Genomic DNA, 14,115 nt, shown 5'->3' with positions numbered 1-14,115 from the left:
TCGTTTGGGACTTTTCAGATGCCCTACTCGTGCTTCTGTCGTGGTTCATCTTCAGCTTTATCTTTCAGGACTGGAATCTTGTCTGGAACATTTCTCTGAAATCTGTGACCAAGCCCCCAAGCAATATAAAAATAAACACATAAGCCCTGGGCAATGTTCTAGCCACCGCTCCTTCTTAAATTCCTACCCACTTGGCAGCTACATCTCTACATGTCCTTCATGGACTGGCCATTCTAAGTGCTTTTTAGCTATCAACTCCTATTAAAGGGCTACAAATTATGTTCATTATTTTTATATCAAACTCTAAAAATGTGGAGCTGGAGAAAATGACACACAGAAAGGCCGAGCCACTTGTCCCATGGTCCACACATCCAGGAGTGTGAGTCGTGTGCAGTTCTGGTTCATCTCATCAATTGCTGGTCATGTCCTCAGCACCCACAGGCAGAGGCGCTGAGATCCTGCAGGAACCAGCTCAGGAAAGATACTTCGCCTGAGGTTTACCAGCTAGTTCACTGGTTCTCAACTTCCTAATGCTGCGACCCTTTAGCATAGTTCCTCATGGTGTGGTGACACCTGAACATAAAATTATTTCATTGTTACTTCATAACTGTACTTTTCCTACTGTTATGAATCATAGTGTAGATATCTGTTTTCCGATGGTCTTAGGCAACTCTGGTGAAAGAAACATTCGACCCCAAAGGGGTTGCAACTCACAGGTTGAGAACCATTCATTAGTCTAACACTTGGTAACAGGCAAATGAATATTCAGGTAATAGGTGCTGTGGTTGCTTCAAGGAAAGATGTCCAGCCCTAGTCTGGGCTGTCACCGTCCCGACTAGAAGAGCTTATGAAAGTCACTTCCTCTTCCCAGCTTTTGCTTCCTCCGTGTCTACAGAAAATTAGTGAGATGACCTCTTTTATAGCATTAAAAATCCTCACTGTGAAGATATTTCTTCCCGCCTCTCCACCGCTCCCCTTTCTCCTGCTTTTGCCTCCTCTCCCTCCTTCCTGCAGTCGGGGAGGAAGGCACTCCGCTTCACTGTCTGTATGGATGATGCCTCTGTTTCGGGAGCTGACAGTTTCTCATCATTTCCCACCCTTTGATTTTACCTCCAGATCAGAGCACGGGAGGCCACTATGCAGCACTGGTGACCCAGGAGTGACTGGAGGTAAGCCAGTAAGCCGAGCGCAATAATTAAAGTGCCTTTTGTAATAATGCAGGGCCCGATTGGATAACCTCATTTGAATAATTCTTGTTTTCTGCTTGAGCGAAAGGGAGGGGAATTTACAGAAGAGGCAGATTCATCCTGCAGCTGAGACTTCTGGCTCTTAGCCAGCAGCTCTGGCAGGAGACAGAAAGTCACAGGGATTGGGACTGCCACTAAGGATTCAGTTTGGTGGCAGGTGAGCTAAGAGGTGGGAGGAGAACACAGTGCTGGTTTCTGCCTTAGGCTCTTTGATCAAGTCCACACCGTGTCTTCCATCTGAACATTTCCTTTTAGGCACATCATCTATGCATTTCCTCATCCCTGTCAGGAGGGGCGGGCCATATCCACAGAGGGGATCATCTGAGTGGTTAAAGGCTTCTCAGTACTACATGCTTTTCTTTCTTTCTTTCTTTCTTTCTTTCTTTCTTTCTTTCTTTCTTTCTTTCTTTCTCTCTCTCTCTCTCTCTCTCTCTCTCTCTCTCTCTCTCTTTCTCTCTCTCTCTCTCTCTCCCTCTCCCTCCTTCCCTTCCTTCCTTCCTTACATTTAACTTTTGTGGCTGGAGAGACAGCCCTGGGTGGTGGGAACTGAACTCTTAAATTTTTGGTTGTGAGCCTAGCCTTTAACAGCTGAGCCATCTCTATAGCCCCCAGGCTTTTCTTAAAGAGAGAAATCAAATATTGGTTGACCAACTTTGAAGAGTAGAAGACCAAAAAACGATTTTGATTTTTTCTATCATTTTGAGACTGTAGAGAGGAAAAAGCAAGAAAAACATGTGTATACACGTTAAAAGAATCAAACACCCTTGGCAGCTCCAGACCACCTTCTGAGAACACATACCAGTCCTGTTCATGCTTGCCTCAAAGCCTGACATGCTTATTCCTATTCCTGTACCAGATACTGGGTGAGTTTGTCACTGTAAATCAAATGTCACTTTAAAAACCAGAGACCACAAAAACACACTATAATTTTGCTCAATGCACTTTCCGCTTGGAAAGAGAGTTTTATACCTTGTTTGAACACAGTATTCACATATCAATCGCATTCCACCTGTGGGGAAATATTCACGAAGTACTGAGCGCACATGCCTGGGCAACAGTACTAATACAACACAACCGTTCTCTTCTTATTCTCAAGTCTCAGATCAAGGAATGAAGACTTCACATACTCATAGAAACAACTTCACTTGAATGAACGAAGAGAATGTGCGTATGTCCTATGGAGTTTTAGTCGGCAATAACGAAGAAAGAAGTTGTATTACATGAAGGACAGTCGATGGAATCAGAAACGTAGTCATACAATCAGGGTATTATAAACACTCAATGAACGATAACTGTTCCACTGACTCGCCAGATCACATGGACAGGCTTCCCACTGGAAGGACTGCATAGTAAAAACCAGAAACTGAAGGGAAGAAAGAGTATAACTCACTCTTCATTAAGCTTACTATTGCTGAATGGGATGGAGCTGTTTTCTTGCATATGTTGAAGTTAGAACAAATTAAGGACATGGACCTTAAAAAGGAAACTCTTCAGGATAGAGAAGGAAGGAGGTGGAGAAAGATGAGGGCAATGTCATTGCAGAGGGTGCATATGGTTGGCGTATACATGCATTTGTAGACATGTCACAACTAAACCTATTACTTTGTTCATTAATATGCACCAAGATTGCTACAGTAGATACTGAGAACACAAAGTGATGAAATAATTGCCCAGATGAAGATACATAAAAGATAGTAAGGGCGCAAATGGAGGGTGAGAAAAACTCAGAAGCATGTTTTAGGTGAGAATCAGTGAAGAACTGGGGGATCGAACTGGCTAGACCTATGTCTGAAAGAACGGCCTGCTAATGGTGTGCAAAGGTACCCCTTTTCTCCATCCTTCCCCCATCCCAGTGAAGGAAGAATGGTGAGAAGCTGTATGTGGGGGGGGGGGTAGAGACCAGAGGAATGGTGGTAAAGTCTTAAGATGCCATCAGTTACAAATGGCATGGTCCATATTTGCTTCTATTGAAGAGAAAAGCAATAGGTAGGGTCTCTCTCTGTTTTTCTACAGAATCGCACACACACACAGTTCAGAAACTATCCCTTTATCGTATATTGGAGTATTTGGAGTTCAAGCCTTGGAGAAGAAGTCTGCAGCTGAAAGAAGAGTTGCACAATCTACTCAAAGTCTGGGCACACTGGCTGCTTACTGTGATGTGACACAAAGCTCTAAGGAACAGGAATGAGATTAAAGGTAAATGGGTGAGAGCTTATTTCTGGGTTCTCCACCCCCTGAAGATTTAAAATAGGAAGGTCAGTGTGGGCGGGGCTGCACCGAAATGCTGTTCTCGGCAGACACTTGCTGGTGGAGCTTAGAGAACACTGCGGAGCATTCACAGTGAAGCCAGAACATCAAAGGTGACTTTAGGGACTGAATCACACAGAGCAGGCAGCCACAGATGAGCCTGAAGTCTGATGACCTTACTTGAAGTTCCTCCCATGACTACAGTCTGCCAGGCTCTGTCCTAGGGGCTTTATAAGTGACCAGGAGACCCAGTAGTGACCTTCACAGGGGCAAAGATATGTGGTAAGTATACCTTATGTTGTGTACACAGTCACCTTAGAGAAGCATGTGTGAGAGAAATAGGCCTTCCCTACCAATCCCAGGTCCAATCCCAGCCACAGACACAGCAACCCCAACAAAGATACATGAAGAAAACTTGGTTTTTCTAAATATCACAGATCAAGAGAACACCCCTCTAAAGGCAACAGTAAATTGGTCAGGTCCTCATTCATAGGTGATAGATAAAATACGTTTTATGATGCTCGTCTGGTGTACCTGACTTTTCTCCCAAACACCATTCTTTATTCTCACATGAGTTGACTGGTTAACTGTGTGTATGGTGCACACACAGGAGTATATCGGACATGCCTATTTGTCCAGGAGACTAGAGCAGGATGTTGGGTGTGCTCCTCTATTGCTCTCTGAATTGAGATATCTCCCTTGTGATAGGGTGTCCCATTGAACCACAAGTTTGCATTGTGAACTAGACTGGCTGGCCAGTGAGGTCCTGGTATCCGCCTATATTCCTCCCAAATCCTGGGGGTTATAGGCACACTTGGCTTTTTCTGTGGGTGCTGGGGATTCAAAGGTCCTTGTTCAGAGTAGATGCTCTTATTAACTGAGCTAGGTCCCTGGCCGCTACATTACTTTATTCAGTAATTATTGGTATACTAGAATAGCCCAATAGAAGATTCCCTCGACCATGGTCAATAGGCATCCCCTCCCCCTTTTTAGGGAAATACTGGAGGAAGCTATCCTTGAAACACTTCTTAGACATTACACGACCTGTAGTTTAAAACAACAAACCACTTTCCACCAACGTAAAACAGGCGCAGTTTAAAAACAAAACCAATGCAACAAACAACAAAGCAAGCAAAATTTAGGCTCGTGGCCTGGGGCAGAGTGTCGAGGTGCCTGCTGCCCAAATGGAAGATCTGAATTTGATCTCTGCCACCTACCCACTTGGTGGAAGGAGAGGCATGACCCCTAACACTGTCCTCTGACAGCTACGAGTATGTCATAGCATGCACACTACACAATAAATAAATTAAAATGCAATACAAGGGCGATCTGTGCAATTTTTACTTGTGGTCACTCTGTAATTACCGTGATGAGGAAGCTGTAAGACTAGACAGTCTTAGTCTCTCTCTCTCTCTGACACACACACCCCAGTGTCTCAGCTCTCAGATGCTTAAAGCTTTGGCAGAGGGAAACCCTCAAGGCCCGGAGGATGACCCCAGGCCTTCTGCCACAAGTCAGGTTCAAGGAAGCCCCAGAGTGAATCAGAATTTACACATGAATAACCACCTAAAGTAGAATTGGATTTGAGCCGAGTTTTCTGAATAATACTTCATATTGTGAATTAGTGGCAGAAAGAAAATTTAACAATGGCTCATGCTCTCATCCGCTAAAACTACACTTGCTATTCATATAACCACAAACTACACTTCTATTTATATCATTTTAGTTTTGGCATCACTAATTGATTGGGTAGAATGAGCTAATAGCATCTAGAATGAGTCCACACTTAAGAACGCAATTATTTTCTCTCTCATAAGAAGCATGTTACTGTGTGGGGCCTTGCTATGCTCCCTGCTGGCGTTATGAGTTTGGTGACTCCTGTCTTCTTCCGAAAGTTCAGCTTTCTCATCTGTGAAATTGGCACATTAACTGTGTTTCACTCACAGAATTGCTGTTAAGTACCAAACAAACAAACAATTAGCAGAAGGGCGAGGAATGGAATTCAGTAGTAAAGCTCTCGCTCATGAGCATGGCCTCACGCCTGATCTTATGCAGTGAAAAAGAAAATGAATACTCTATTTAAAAAGGCAGTTAACAGATGTTCAGCACAATGGGCCCACCAACTAGAATGCAGTGGTTTTCTAGCATACTGACTATAGACCAAGAGTTTTCTATCATTTCCTACCAGTAGTTACATAGCATGGCGTAGACTTGGTCAGATTCAGATATGTAGCCAACACCATGGCCAAGAGTGAGGGAAAAGGGCTCATTCTTGTATCCACTCTGTATCTTCCTTCCTACAACAGTTAGCACATGGGAAACCCTTCTCTCCATAATCACAACATCTGCAATCACATGGTCAAAACCAGGTCTCTTGCAAGGCAAAGTTTGGGCAACCTCCCCTTCCTCTCCGCCTGTTTAAAGGGACTTAAAAGTCTATGGAGGGAGGTACTGCTAAGAACTTGATTGCTGTAGTTTCATTTGTGGGGTGTGGGTGAAATGTATGTGGGGATGGGCAAGAGGTAGATTAATACCTCCAGGAACACTACATATTATCTCTTTTAATATGATTCTCATTTTTGTGTATGAGGTAACTGGACCTTAGCTATGTCGTGACAAGGAAAGATGTCGGTCACTTTGTCTGAAATCAATCCTTTCTACTACAGCTGCATGCCTTGTGTGTACCATGCCCAGTGGAGTCTCCGAGAAACTTAGTGAAGCACAGCATTGACCCAGCATCCCCAGAGAATGTGATTCTATGGACCCATCTCCAGACCTGAGTCTACGCATCTTCCTTTTTTATAAAAGCCTTAGCTAATTCTGAGGGCACTGCTGGATGCTTTACCGCCCCTAACCAATGAGTAGATATTTTATGGTTATTTTTCTCATAGCCTTTCTGTGGCCCTAGGTCAGGCATCAGAAATGGACTCCTGGTCTCTATAAGGTTATCTCCTTTTGGTTCTTTATTTCTCATTTTGATACAGATATGTTAAGTCTTCTTTCTACCAAAACCCTCCACAGGCTTTCTCTGGCCTTCCGCGATGTGGTTCCTAACTTCTCCTTTGCTTTCTCTGTGACACTCCAGTCTTTGTGTTAAAATAGCATTAAGAATCTGTGGCTTTTGTAGACACACAGGGCCATGTCCTCTCTTAGACACTGTCATTTCCACCTATGCCATTCTTTTGCACCTTCGTACATCTTCTTGTTCCCCCAATGCTCACCTTGACCATTCTTTCTTCAGAGCTCCACAAGAGGTGGATATTGCCGGGCTGAGTACACACAGTACCTGTGCTCACCTCTCACCCAGCGCTTACCGGATTCTATTTGTTACTTGTGTACAGAATGTTTCAGGATGTTTCCATTCCCGAAATCACGACCTGGCTTTTAGTGTAACTTTAAGATATATCTGTTACACTGAAAAGCTTAAAAATTTACTGGGCCTTTAATCCCAGCACTTGGGAGGCAGAGACGGGTGGATCTCTGTGAGTTTGAGGCCAGCCTGGTTTACAAGAGCTAGTTCCAGGACAGGCTCCAAAGCTACAGAGAAATCCTATCTCGAAAACCAAAAACAAACAAAAAATTTGCTGGGAACCAACAACACGAGAAAGGAATATAGCACAATTAATAAGTGCATCTATGATGTTTTAATTTAGCCAACTCTAGCCAACATGAATAAAAAGCTCCAGTGTAATCAAGTCAATGAAAGTAACATCGAATTTGAAATATTTAAGATTCTTTCTCACAATATTTGAATTTGTTTTCTTTCCTTCAAGATGAAGTTGACCAAATGCATTCAAGTGTCAACATACATAATTGCAAAAGGGGTGGAAATATAATTAAGGTTGAGAACAGATGAGAGCCGCACAACTGAACTATGTTATAAAATATGCACTGCGTGTATGCGTGTGTCTATGCATGTGTGTGTGTCTATGCATGTTTGCGTGTGTCTATGCATGTGTACGTGTGTCTATGCGTGTGTCTATGCATGTGTGCGTGTGTCTATGCATGTGTGCATGTGTCTATGCGTGTATGCGTGTGCCTATGCATGTGTGCAGTGGATAGAACTTCTCAATTAAATGTTCTATCACATTTGGAATATAATGTTTTAGATTAATTTGCTATTTCAATAGTAAAAATTTTTTAAAAACTCAAGATCTACAAAACAATGTATATACAGAAAAATACATTAGGAACACGACTTAATTCAATTCCACTGAGCTACACAGAGGAGAAACTCCCCAACCTGTTGAGCTGCTGTCAGGCTGGGCATGAGTTCCAGTTTTCCAGATTTTGCAATCTGCCATTTATGCTAAGGTGGGTTTTTAGTGATGTAGCTGACATTAGTCATTTCTGCTCCGTTTTCTCTCACCCTTACCCATACTCCTGTAAGTCACTCCAATAAAACTCATTGGTTGAACTTGTTGAAGTTGGGCTTTGGTGTTATCTTTACTTTGGTCAGTTTTTGTTTTCCTCAGGTGAGTAATATTTGTGCACATCTTCTCAGAAATAATGTCACACAACACTCTGAGAGCCATCTAGAGAAGCCATTATCACTTCCTTATCAGATGGTTATCTGTGTGCTACCTGGGGAGGTCTCAGTGGACAGAGGAGCTCGAGGGTTAGAAAAATATGATTATCGTGAGCTAGCAACATCTCTTAGACTGGACCAGTGATGCTGGAGACCTTCCTTGTGCTTCTGTAAAATGGTGTAAGTCTGGTTAATCTATATTGCATGTTGGGAAATAACAGGAGAGAGACCAGAGCCAGGAAAATCAGTTAGAAAGTTTCTAGAGGGCATTGGATGAGAAAGCAATGATGAACAACCAAAGAAAGGCTTTCTGATTTTTTTTAATGTCTAGGAAAAAGCTTGCTTCCTTCCTGCATACCCATGAGGTAGTATGACTTTCCTTTCCCCCCTCCCCCAACCTGGATATCTAGTCCATCTTAGCGCCATTCGAACTTCTTATACCTGGCTCCTCTATGTATAGATTGGCTCCATGTGGATCTATTTTTGTGGAGGTGTATGTGTGGGGGACACAGTTATAACTCATCTCTCAAAATGTTATTTAAAACCCGTGACAAAACCCAATTCTGCTAACTCACACTGGTAAAACCAATATAATTCCCATTTTGCTAACAGAACCATCAAATTGCTTTTTTGATAAATGGTACAATAGTTGGTTCTGCTACCAGCAATCTTGGGGTACACGAGAAGTTCCAAGAATCAATACAGTAAAACAGTTTCTCAATGCTGACTCCAGTTTGATTCAAGGACACTGCTGTCACCAGGTCCTTTGTGGTATCATTTTGCCCACTCCTTCTCCCTCACTCAGCATCTGCTCTTACAAACTATTATTAGGAAGCACAGAGCAGACATCTGCAGATGATAACCCTCTCTGATTATATTTTAGAAGTTATTTTCAAATTTCCTTTTCTATTGCTTTTGGTTCGGATTTTCAGAGTTCCATACCCAGAATATTGCAGCTTTCTCTGACTCCTTCTGCCATCCATCCCTCACAGTTGACAGGTAAATGCCTCTTAAGCCCTCCGTGGATGTTCCTTTCCCATTATGTAAGCACGGTGCACCAAAGAGTCAGCATGAGTCATGTAGACAACATGTTCGGTGCCGAGGCATTACTACACACAGGTTTAGATCTTTGCCTAGAACACTTCAGAGCACAATCAAGTATAATCAGGACTGTAATGCAGATATACTTGGCACAAGCTCAGAAAATACTATGAGGTCGCCTTTGGTGACAACACCCACGATTCTTCATTTTCTACAGGATAAAGTACAAGCTTCCCGGACGATTTACGTCATCAGAACTATTTCTCCACTTCTGAGACCTTTTATATTTCCCTTAATGTCCCTTGCCGTGTGGCAACTGTGCTTTGTTTCTTGCCTGGCTAGTGGCCTGCTCCCGGTTGCTTCCCACATCCTATAAATTTCACTAATCCCTTTAAGGATGACAATTCAAATCCTCTGGGTTTGTAAACCAGAATTTCCTTTTCCTTTGTCCTTACGAGTAAGCTGGTTCTCCTGGTGATGGTCCTGTGACTTCCTTCCTCTCCCCTAGAACACTGACTTGTCCGGGTCAGCCGTGAGGGTGTAGACTTACTTCTCTGTATTGTCCCACACTGTCTCTCCATCTGGTGACTGACAGGACATGTTAGCCAATACCTGTGCCCTCATTTCTAGCTTCCAGGTCACCGTAGCAGACTTCAGAAATACGTACATCAAAGAGGAAAACCAGCTTCCTTCTCGCTAGATTTATGTTTCTGCTTGAGTTAGTTTTTGACAAAGCTAATCTGAACTCATTTTGCTTCTTCATTTTTCTCCCTGCATATGTGTGACATGTCTCAAGAGGAAGGAGATATTACTACACGCTGTAGAAAACAGATAATACACTTTGGAATCAGTATAAGTTCGATTTACTTTTCTAAACCTCACTTTAAGTCTACACAGAAGTAAACAATTTCCCTTGAAATTGTGTGACTGTGTTTAAAAATATATGGAAACTGGAGATTTACAACTTACCCTCTTACTACTTTGTATGTATGCATATGTATGTTCATGTGCAATTGTGTTCATATGTGGCAGCCAGAGGTCAGCTCACTTTCCCTTTTTCATACACTCTTTTGGGAAATATTATTTTAAGGTGTGCTTGTTTATGCTGCATTTTTTTTTTAACTCTGTGAAGCTGTGAATCTTCCCCTGTCTGAAACACCTGATGGTCTAATAAAGAGCTGAACAACCAATAGTGAGACGGGAGAAAGGACAGGTGGGGCCGGCAGGCAGAGAGGATGAATAGGAGGAGAAATCTGGGATGAGACAAGGAGCAACAAGAGAACAGAGGGGGCGGGGAACATCAGGAGTCAGACACCTAGACACCCAACCAGCCAGAGAGTAAGTACAGAATAAGAAAAGGAAAAAGTCCAGAAGCAGAAGGTAGTTGGAATGGTTTAAGAAAAGCTGACAAGAAACAAGTCAAGCCAAGGCCATGTTTTCATAATTAAGAATTAGCCTCCATGTGTGATTTAATCGGGGGCTGGGTGGTGGGCCCTCCAATTAAAGAGTCAAAAGAGTAAAATATCACACAACACTCCAGGATTCCCGGCCCAGGGAAGGGTGCCACCCAACCCATAGAAGGCAGGATTTCCCACTTCAGTTAACCACCATCGATTTTTGAGAAAGAAATCCCTTTTTGTCTTTATATAAAATGGTGTCAGACCAGTTGTGACATACCGCACGCTGGCACTCACTTTGGCCCGCAGTCTGCCTCGGAGGCCAGACTGGCTGAGGACTAGGAATCTACTTGCCTCTGCCTCGCAGGTGCTGGAATTACAAACATGTGCTGTTGCGCCCAGCTTTTTACATGGATTCTGGGATCAAACCCTCATCTTCATCCTGATGTAGCTTCCTGAAAGCAGGTTTAACGTGACCAGCCACCTTAAGAAGCTCCTGCCATCAGACCATTGCAGGAACTGTGACTCCGAATAAGTCTTTCCTTCCTACAGTTGCTTTTGTCTGGGTATCTAATCAGAGCCACAGGGAAATTAATTAAGACATTTTCCCAGAAACAAACAACACAGCAATTGTTAAAATGACCTGAATTTAAACCTGACTCTTGTACATACCCTACTAATTGTGTTATCCTAGACAAATTAGGCAGTCTTGAGAAGACCAAGTCTATTGATTTTTAAAGAGTAAAACTACAATTCGCTAAAGTCATGGGTAATTCCTGTGATATTATATTCCTGTGATAGTGTTATTTTCTTGACTCTAATTGTCTTTGTAAACTTGCTGAAAGAGCTTGTCCTTTTAACTTATTGTTTGCTTCACAAGGTGACTTACACAATACCTCCTGCTTTGTAGCACACAATATTATTTTAATCAATAGCGAATTCTGTAAAAGTGACTTGAGTAGCGACAGGCCAATTAAAGTTTAAATTCTTTTATGAAGAGTTCTCTGCTCACTCCCAGGCCCACTAGCCTGGAGACTTACAGCTTGCGGAGACCAGTCAGGCTCGTCAGAGGCTGCCCCACGGATACTGCCTGATTCTAAGGCTGTCCTACCGCAGCAACCGTGATGTTCACCCCGAGTTGCTCAGGACACTTTGGTGCTCTGTAAATGTCAGTGAAGGGTAAGGGTATTCATAGTACCCCTTTCCTTTGCTCATTTCAAACAGCTTTCCTCTTCAGCACAATGTTGTATTTATCTCGTCCCGTTGAGGATGCTGTTACATTAGCTTATTTCTGTAGTCCCTGTTCTCAGCTCAGAGTGAGTGACATTTTCTGTCCCAACTTTCTGGACTCTCCTATAGCTGGAAGCTTTGGTGACTCGGCAAACTAAACTAGAATATAGGCCATTGATCTCCTGACCTTCAGATTTAGGATTTGCTTCCCAAGTTATTCTTCTCCTCCTTCAATAGCCCAATTGAGTCCTAGAGTTTACATTTTATTTATTAGCACATAGTGTTTAACAAATTCAGTTAAAAGGGTGTGGTGGTTTGAACGAGGATGGCCCCTATAGGCTCACATTATTGGCATGCTCAGTCCTTGTTGATGAACTGTTTGGAAGGGTTAGGAGGGGTGTCCTTGTTGGAGAAGTATATCATGGGGTGAGCTATGAAGTTTCAAAAGCCCATTCTAGGCCCTGTGCGCGCGCTCTCTCTCTCTCGGGCTCTCTCTCTCTCTCTCTCTCTCTCTCTCTCTCTCTCTCTCTCTCTCTCCTCTGCTGGCTACCTATGAACCAGGCAGGATGTAGGTCTCAGTTACTACTCCACACCATTCCTGTCTGTTTTCCACCATGGTAACAATGGACTGGCCTTCTGAAAATGTAAGCAAGCCCCTACGAAGAACTTTCTTTTATAAGAGTTGCATTGATCATGGCATCTCTTCACAGCAGTAGGACAGCTCCTGGGAAGGAAAGACAGTCCAGGTGTTCTGGCCTGTCACTGATGTAACTTCTGGGAAGAGGGATCCATAGCACACTCTGTATCCTGCACTAGTCCACATTTGTATCTGACACAGCTAGCTAGTCAGTTCAAATAAAGAAATCATTTAAAAAAAAATTTCTACCATTTTGTATTGAAGTAGTATTTAAAGGAGTCTATTCCATGATGTCACAGACTCTCAGTTTTAAGGATGATATCATATGTACAGATGAGTTTCTATTTTACTTAAATATTTTTTGGGGAAGTTAAAACACTGTGTCATTGACTAGACTTCTCAATGATACTTCTATTTAATATTCAAAGGGCAATACGGGGCATTGGGTAGCAAAAGTCTTAGCAAATGATCTATTTTCATAATGATACTATTGACCTAAACTGATATTTTTTCCACCCATCCACCCACAAGCCACAACTGTTAGGGAAGAAAAGTAAAGCAAAGAACATGGAGAGAAAAGGAATGGGATGTACAAAGGTGGAAGGTGTTATTTTATAACAGGGCACAAGACCCCAGTACGGCCTCTTCAAGAACTATATTTTTAAAAGACAGTGAAGTTACAGCCAGTGTCATGCCAGAGTAAGATGAAGAGAGGTGCCTTTGACCTCCTCTCCTTTGATATGTCTATCATTGTGTTAGAGGTTCTGGCCATGGGAATTAAGTAAGAAAAGCAAGTAAAAGTCATCCACATTGAAGGGATAAAAAGAAGAACTCTCTTTTCTCATATGGTATATCTTCTATATAAGAAATTTTGAGAAATTCACTAAAATATCAAAACGATGACATGGGTTTATAGAGGTTATAGGCTACAAGATCTACATAAAATGATAAATATAGTTCTATACATTTGCCATGAATGATCTTAAGTGAAATTAAGCAAATGATTTAGACTCAAAGAAATACAACTGGAACCCAGTGCCTCTCTGTGAACAAAACTAACTCAAAATTGGTTAATTAATACTCTAACATAAGAATTGCACCTGTAACCTTCTTACAAGAAAATTTGATATAAACTTTTGTGACCTTGGATTATGTAATGTTTCTTAGACATTGCATCAAAAAATAACAAAAGAAAAAATAAATTAGAATTAATCAAAATAAAAATCATTGTTACATTACAGAATACCGTCAAGAGAATAGGAAGAGAACAGAACTCTAAAGAGGAAAAAAGTTAGAAAAATATCTATCTGAAAAATCATTTAAAGGCAGAGTACAGGGGGAGGGAGATGGGTCAGTGGTTAAAGCGCTTGCTGCCAAAACAAGAAGACTGGAGCTGAGAGGTTCAGAGTCCAGGTAATTTCTGGCTGGCTGTGGTTGCCTGTAATTCCAGCCTCAGAAGGCAGAGAGGGGATCTCTGGATCAAGTTGACAGCAAGACTAGTGGGATTTGGTGAGTTACAGGTTTGACTGAGAGATACTGTCTCAAAGGTGAAGGAACAATGTAAAAAGATTTCTGACTTTAACTAGCCAGTCACCCACATGTGCACCATGCCATACACACATGTTCCTACACACACACACACACACACACACACACACACACATTCACAAACAGAAACACATACATGAATAAGTGAAGAGAAAGGTTTTACCACGAGTATATTTAGAGACTCTATAACCCAGTTAAAATAGCAGCAGGGAAATGCCAATTTAAAAATATACCAAATTT

The 14,115-nt window shown here is 42.2% G+C and overlaps 1 protein-coding gene across 29 annotated transcripts in view; it reads right to left on the bottom strand.

Moving 5' to 3' along the window:
* Dlg2 (discs large MAGUK scaffold protein 2) overlaps positions 1 to 14,115 on the bottom strand; it is a 1,777,227-nt gene that overhangs the window by 42,990 nt on the left and 1,720,122 nt on the right. The gene's annotated exons all lie outside the window — the stretch shown is intronic.

Source organism: Myodes glareolus, chromosome 24 (genome assembly GCF_982192425.1).
Source record: "Myodes glareolus chromosome 24, mMyoGla1.1, whole genome shotgun sequence".
NCBI classification, from domain to species: Eukaryota; Metazoa; Chordata; class Mammalia; order Rodentia; family Cricetidae; genus Myodes; species Myodes glareolus.
The sequence above is the reverse complement of the archived record's forward strand: the minus strand, read 5'-3'. Positions and strand labels throughout refer to the sequence as shown.